The following is an 8,956-nucleotide window of genomic DNA, read 5'->3' as shown; positions in this document are numbered from 1 at the left end:
TATATATATTATATATATATATATATATATATATATATATATATATATAACTAAAGTAATTATTGGTCTTCTCATCTTAATTAAGTTATTAATTAAAATAATAAATAGATTGACCAATTAATTAATTTGTGGAACATGATTCACATAGTGAAACTAGTTTACAATATTGCCACTTTTATGTATTTCAGTTATTTATTATATAGATAGTTTGACACCTTGTAAAACCGGAACCGGGTGGAAATGATTACTTGGAATCAACTATTTCCACTGTACTGCATTATTAGAAAAAATATATATCAATTCATCCATTACCCACGCAAAAGCTACAACTTTTCTGCTGAGGCTTCATCCTCAGTTGAAGAAGGCTTCCAAGTAATAGTACATACTGAAAGTATCAATTGTTTTGAATAGGGTAAAATAAAAAATGAATAAACACAATCTTAAAACAAGTCTATTTATTCACATAGGAAAGACAATCAACATATAATTGGAAAGACCGTTTGGATCCTAATCAAATATTTCAGCATGCATATTACCCCACTAAAATTGTTCCACACAATATCATCTAAATATATTGGTAACTATACAATATCTCTCGAAATTTTTCCATTCAGTGGTTTAAATAGTATAATTTGTTACAGTATATATGAGCAAGGTATAAAAGTGCAAGCAATTAATTTAATAAATCAATAAATTCTATTACTACATTTTTTTAATTGCCTTATTTAATTTTGTTCTTCTCAACTTTCATGATCCAATATACTTTATAATACTCTGAGTTTTGTATATTATGTGAATAAATTATGATAACTTTATAGGAATACATTAATACAGTAAAAACTTATCATTCTGTTTTTTTAAAGTTTGCGTTTAAAAGAACTCATCACATGTAATGGTTTTTTAATGTAAGAAAATACAAAGCGTACAAAAATTACAATGATAATAATGAGCATCAAAGAATTTGTGCTGAAAATGGAAAAAATTTAACAAAAGAAGGTATTATTGAATGTATGAATTAAGGAACGAATTTTAATAAAATTCAAGTCTAAAGCAACACATAAGAATTTGAGAAATACAAATTCAAATTATGGTATAGTCAAAACTTTAAGACAAATTTTTACAAATCAACTCAATTTGAAAATTAAAAAGTTACAAATGATATTTTGAACAGAACAACACACTTATAACAAACATAGATATTATTAAAAGAGAAAACCAGTCTTTATTACAGTCTTCTTACAAAACATTATATGAATTTATTGTAGGAAAATAAACTTATTCAGTTAAAAACTAGCTTATTATAGACCATAAGTGCAGATGTAAAAATACTTTGAAAATAAATTGTAATGAATAAATAATTATATTTTTTAATTGATAAAACAATCTCACACTATTTGAAAACATTCAATCTTCAATAAAATTAAAAATCCATAATCCAGTTAATGCATGAATCTCACAGGAATAATAAGGTGATTAGGGTACCTCATTATTTGGGTTACATTGAATATTGGTTTAATCCCTGATAAATAATAAAGTCTCATAAATTACACAAATCTTACCAGTAATCTATGTTTGAAATTTGGGAAAATAGCTGACTTTTGTTTTTGCAAATCATCAAATACAGGCTGTCTGATAAGTCACTCCCTATTTTTATATAGCTATAATTTCTTTATTTGTAAACCAATTTTGTTAGAAATACATTTGTTAGATAGAGCACTCCTTGAGGTTGTGTATCAAATTTTCATTTGTTCCAGTTTAACAATGCCCCCTCTCTTGACTGGGGAAGAACGAGCCAAAATAGCAGCTCGTTATGAGCTCTGGGGATCTGTGGTGCGAGTACAAAGGTGGTGGAGGGCTGAACGAGGGATCCATGCAAAACTGGATGCAAAAACTGTTAGAAATTTCCATTTCAAATTACTAAAATCAGGGAGTGTAGCAGATGCAAGACGATCAGGAAGACCATCAACGTCAAGGACAGCAGAGAATGTTGCCAGAGTTCGTGACATGTTGATGAGGAGCCCTAAGAAATCAGTGCGTCAAGGATCTCGTGAAAGTAGTCTGTCACATTACTCTGTTGCAAAGATTCTTTAGAAAGATCTCAGTGTTTTTGCATCCAGTGTTGCATGGATCCCTCGTTCAGCCCTCCACCACCTTTGTACTCGCACCACAGATCCCCAGAACTCATAACGAGCAGCTATATTGGCTATTTTTTCTACAGTCAAGAAAGGGAGCATTTTTAAACTGAAACAAATGAAAATTGGTGTTAAACACAACCTCAAGGAGTGCTCTATCTAACAAATGTAGTTCTAACAAAATTGGTTCATAAATGAAGAAATGATCGCTGTATAAAAATAGGGAGTGACTTATCAGACATTCTGTAGTACTTATTATAATACTTCTGTACTTTTCATTTGTACTTATTAATGGATAAAATTATGTGTATCAAGAGATTCTCAAAAGTAAATAACATGATTTCTACAAGACATTCGTTTGATTCATTTCCATGTACAGTATTTTCTTTATTTTTTATATTGGATATAGTAAATCACAATATATCCTAATCAACATCTAACGACATGTAGGGTAACGTAATGCGTTGATTTCCAATGAATTTCAGTTATGCCATAGAGAAAAGGTAGATGCTATCTTTAGCGAAGCATAAGATGCCGGTATCTTTTAACTATGGCTATGCTGTGCAGAAGAAAAATACGTACCATTGAATCTTAAGGGGAGATTTCATACATTGGCATGTGTGAAAACTTACATACATTGGCAGACCGAATATGTGTGAAAACTCATATGAACCAATTTTATTATATTCTTTATTTAATATCTTTTGTAGCAGACAAATTGTAATCTTTTTGTATTCTTCTAAGTAATTTGCATGGCTATAGAAAGTATTTTCATGGTAAGTTCCTAGCACAGTGGATGTGAATGTACCCATTCAGTTACATTTAACATGAATGCAAATGCGAATTTAAATATTTCAGTGAATTCCCCTAACTACCAAATCCTAATGTTACAAATAAAATCATAAATGATTCCTTGGAGACATATTTATAACAATAATTTTCTCATTCAACTTGGATAATTCAGATTTTATAAATTGTATATAAATAAATAATTTTCTGCTAATTTTTATTCACGATAATAACACAGAAAAATAGTTCAATATTCTACCTTAATAAAAAAAAGAAAAGAAATTGGAAGAAAAACATAATTTCTAGATAATATTATCAGAGTTGAGTTACTGTATTTGCTTTTCATATTTCACTATCATTGTTCACCATCAATCGCATATTTTTTGTTTTACCCTTTTTAAATTCCTTTATTCAATTTGTAAAATGTATTATTCACACACACACACTACCAACTACTTTAGCTGAAAATGTAGGCCTACTCCATCTACATTTCTAACTACAGTACCCTTATTATATTATGGATAGTTTATTTATTTTCATATCATATTATAAACAGGATGGGCAGTGGTTATTACTTCCAATTGTATAATTATCATAATTTCATTGATATAATTCATTGTTAAGATTAATGATTATTAATCGTTTAAGGGTGTAATACAAACCCCAAGGCATCCTATCGACTAAGTCACTTCATTTCAATTACATAGAACTGAAATTATAAGACCCGGTTGCACAAAAGCCGGTTAAATTTTAACCGTGATTAATTTCACAAGAACTAATCAGAAAAGGTCTTTTTGATAATACTGGTTCTCGAGAAACTAATCACGGTTAAAATTTAACCGGCTTTTGTGCAACCGGCACTAAATTTTATAAATTCAAGAACCCAGTAGTGACTACTGACTTTATATGGCCGATTCCTATACGATATTAAATATTTGGCCATTTGATTAGAATGTTTCATAAGTTCATCAGATCAATTTCAATAGATTAATTTGATTTGTGTATATTTTTAATGTAGAATAAATAAACAAATGAATATAGAGTTGAATTTATTTGTAATTATTTCACTACCTTTCAAGTCAATATTCTTCATTTTCGCTACTCAATAAAGTCTTCAATATTCATATTATTGATTTCACCACAGAATACCATTTTTTATTTGAATTATTACATTTTTCTTGCAAAATCAGTCACATTGAGTTCCTTAAATTTTTGTCAAAATGTTTTAGACCACGTGCAAAAACGCCTGTTAAATTTTAAACATTATTAAATTCTATTTTTTTCTGAGAAGAAGGCTTCTCTGATTGGTTCTTGTGGCGTTTAATCGCGATTAAAATTTAACAGGCTTTTGTGCAACTGGGTGTTAGACTGTCAGGTAAAGGCTGTTTACATTAGGTAGCTCTACAGTAATTTATTATATAACCATATAGATTATATTATATAGTGAGGTCCACGCTATAATGGCAGTGTTTGATTAGCAATGGTATTGTTATCCTTGTCTATCATTCAACAAAACGGATAACGCTATCTCTTTCTCGCATTGCTCTGTTGCCAGATCGTCTTTTAACAATGTAGAATTAATAATAAATAAACAAAATATTTCATTTTAGTTATGAAAACTCATTATTAAATTATTGAAAAATGTAATTTCTTCATTAATAAAATATAATTGATTACTTTAAACGAGAATGAACAGTTAATATTACATCAAGAAACCTGTATCAGCTACCTTCTATAGAAGGCATTGACAAGACAGAGGATCGGCAATGTTTTTCTCCTATCTTCCTCCACTGCCAACATAACGTAGACCTTACTATAGTTACTGTAGGTAGCTCTAGCTATATTTATATTCCATGATAGCTTTCATTAAAACGTATTATTAACAGAAAAACGAATAGTTACACCAACTAGGCTAGTAATAATCACATTTGAAAGTATTGATAATAAAACAGAAAATATGAGATGAATTTCACCGTAGTTTTTTAATTTTGGATACAACATTGATATAGGGCCTACAGTACATGGAAATGTCAAGATAAACTGTGATAAACTTTCAAGTCTTTTGAATTATTTTTTACAGATAAATTTCCTCATGTTGTTGATTTTATATTTCTTTAAAATTGATGACAAAAGGTTTTCAAGTGGCAGTGAGTTAAGGAATATAGATTAATAAATACAGTAGCATAATATATAGTATACTAAAATGATACACTGTATTGGAACTAATTGAGCAGAATAAATCCCGATTAATTAATATTGAGTATAATATCGAGAAAATATTTGCAAGAATAATAATAATGTATATAGCAAACATTGTACTGAGTTCAAAGGATGTATTAAATTTGTCCTTTTTGGATGAGAGAATTGAGCAAATCAAGTTAAAATTACAAATCAGAACTTCTGAGATAATTTTTGATTTTCACTTCAAAGAAGAAAACCAAATTCTTGATATAGTACGATTAAAATGAGTATTGAGCTAGGAAACGAAAATACAAAGATGTATTATTTAAAATAAATATTAGATTTCCACTATTTTTAATGATACATGTTTATGGGAATATAAAGAGAAGAAACTAAAATCTATTAAATAAACTAAATGTATTTTAGAATATAATCAAATTTTAATAATTTTCGTTGCATTATGTGTAAATATCTCACAACGTTTTCGATATTCCTTTTTGGTGTTTAAATTTTGAAAAGTAAATAAATTGACGGATTCGTTTTGATTGAGAGTCTGGTTGAAAATTGACTTCAATTTTATGGTATTTTCTATACAAAGCTGACACAAGGATTATTGAATCTGGAACATTGGTTTATTCAAATTTTAAATTATAACCATTAAACTTATGATATTCTCATCGCCATGTAAAAACACCAATACTGCTTGTAGCCTATTCAAATTTACATTTTATATTTTTGAATAATTAATAGCTTTAATACTTCAGTTATATTATAGAATTTCTGTGGATATGCATAAACTCCAGTAAGGGTACACTGGAATAAACATATTCGATGTCAACAGAAATTTTCTTCAAATTCAATTTGATCAATCTGCAGTTTATAAGTAGTGCATTAAAAATGTATTAAAATGGAAATCAGTTTTATATTTTTTCAACCATTCAAAATATGTTCTACTTTGTTGGACCACCTCTGCAGTTCACAACACTCATCTTCAATCTGTTTTACTTCCAGTTAAAATAATTATGTATTGCTATATTATCTACTACGGTTACGATTATTACATAGACAGAGAGAGGTGGGCAATTCACATAGAGACGGCTATACACGCACCGATAAATCCGAAGGTCTAACTTGAGGTGTGGATAAAAAAATGTCCAATACTTTCTGCATACACATGTTGGGATTTGCCTTTATGCTTACCTTAGGATTTACCGTTTCGTGTCAAGTCAGAGTTGACAAGTAAAAACATTGAGTAGTATATGCAAGGGTATGACAGATGATAGACATTTTTAAAATACTCTTTGAAATATCAGTCTTCAACATTATACAGTACTTGGTAATCAGTTATGATTACAAAAGTGATACATTACTATCCTGTTTATGAATATTCATCTATATAATAAGAGAGAGTAGGGTTGTGTTTGTTCGTGTGTTCGTTTGTTCGCATCAAAACATGTCAATTTGTGGATTGCATACCGAAAAAACAGGAATGATTTAGATCTCCAGATTTTGCACATAGATTCTAAAAATATCAATCTCGTGCACCTGGAAGCCCAAATTTTTATTTTCCTTCTAGATTTTTCAGAGTTAATGTTTAAATTTCATTAATGGTACATTCGATTTCATTAAAAAATCACCAAATCATATGGTCGAAATTAAAAAAGGAACATCTGTTTCTATATTGCTTTCTACCTGAAAAACATAGTTTTGAAACTTCGTTTTCCTGATGCAATGTTTAGGCCTAAACGTGGCATGGATTATTAATTTTTCAGCTAGAACAATTTTTGAGACAAAGTGCTAAATAAACGTCTACAGTTTCATCAATGCTGTATCATATGTCTTTGAATGAAGGTGTTGTTATTTACATAAAGAAATTATATTCTTCCATTTTTATTTAATTAAAATTTCAAAATTATTCGAGCCCTGATAGAATGACTGACTCACTGTACAGTCAGTCGAAAATTTTAATATTGGAATGAGGGGTATTTTGGCAAGCTGAGCAAATAAATAAGGTCATATGCACCTTTTCGTTATATCTTCAAATGAAAAATGAGTTTTGCGGGTTGTCAAAACTCCCTCTGAAAGGGAAACTATTCAACTTATTCTATCTTTTAGTAAAATAACAATGATCATCCATCCATGTATCATCTTCTATACTATAATAAAGGAAAGAACTGGATTATAAACGTAGCCTATACAGGTGTAAAGTATAGGGAAATTATGTTTGACGCATTAACACGTCAGAACTACTGGACTGATTAACTTGAAATTTTGCATATAGATTCTTGCTTAACCGAGGGTAGTTATAGACCAATTTTAAATTCTTCAAGATTTGATTACATCAAGTTTTCAGTTTGCCAAGTTTTCAATTATTTGTCATGCTTCCAGTTTGTATGGAAGCAGCAGAAGATTTCTCTTACAAGGAAAATTAGAAGAAATTGGGGATCCTTTTCGAATGATAGAAACAGGTTTTCCGTCACACCCAATTTTTTTCCGCCATTTTGAATCCAACTTCTTTTTTTAATTGAAAGGTGGTCATACTGATTTACTTGAAATGCAGCATATAAATTCTTAATCAACCGAGGATTCTTATAGGCCTATTTTGAATTCTTCTAGATTTCATTACGTCAAGTTTTAAGAAAGACCCTTGCGAAGCACGGGTTACCTGCTAGTCATTTAATATGATCCTTAAATATTTTCTCAAGAAATAGTTTATAAAGCATAAAATTATTACTGAGTAGCAGGTAACCCGTGCTCCGCATGGGTCTAATTAAAAACTTGACCTAGGTACTGAAATCTTGAAGAATTTAAAATAGGCCTATAACCAACCACGGTTAAGAATCTATAAATGCAAAATGCCATGTTAATCAGTAGGCTACACCAGTTCAGACGTGATGATGCGTAATTCGTCAATTTCCTATTCCGTACGTGTATAAATCGAATCCTTCCTTTATTATAATATAGACTAGCCGTCAGGCTCGCTTCACTCGCCATATCCGTCTAACCATGGGGCTCCGTCCCCTGGACCCCCGACTGGATCGTCCAGAAATGGGATCAGCGGGCTCGCTTCGCTCGCCTGCATTTTTCATTTGAGCATGCTTCATTCCATCAGAAAGTCAAAGTACTGAGAAAACGCAGAAAAGCTGAGAAAAACGCTGATTTTGGGCGTATCTTTGATGAAGTATTAAAGTCACCTCATCACAAACATTTTTAGACCCTAACTAAACCTCTGTCTAAAATTTGGACATTTTCTGTCTATTACTTGATGAATGAACTGAGAAAACGCAAAAAAACGCTAATTTTGGGCGTATCTTTGGCGTTATCTCAAATTCCTTCCAACACAACATTATTACACCCTAGCTTAGTATCTGTACTAAATTTGAACAATTTCTGTTCATTTGTTCTCGATAAAGCTGAGAAAGCGCTAAAAAACGCTGGAAAAACGCTAATTGTGGGCGTATCTTTGACGTTATTGCAAATTCCTTCTAACACAACATTATTACATCCTAGCTGAGCTTCTGTAATAAATTTGAACATTTTCTGTTCATTTGTTCTCGATAAAGCTGAGAAAGCGCTAAAAAACGCTGGAAAATGCAGATTTTGGGCGTATCTTCGGAAATTTTTCCAAATCCGTTCTTAGTGCGCCTCTAAAGGGCCAACTGATCATACCTACCAAATTTGAACGTTTTTGGTCCGGTAGATTTTTAGTTCTGCGAGTGAGTGAGTGCCATTTCGCTTTTATATATATAGATTATTTGCATAATTCTCATATATTTTCGATTGCTGCTGTTTTCTATGAACTATAGTGTTGAAGATGATGATACAGTGGAACCTCGATATAGTATACCTCAAGG

This window comes from Nilaparvata lugens, chromosome 7 (genome assembly GCF_014356525.2).
Source record: "Nilaparvata lugens isolate BPH chromosome 7, ASM1435652v1, whole genome shotgun sequence".
In the NCBI taxonomy this organism is placed as follows: Eukaryota; Metazoa; Arthropoda; class Insecta; order Hemiptera; family Delphacidae; genus Nilaparvata; species Nilaparvata lugens.
Note: the sequence above shows the minus strand (reverse complement) of the source record.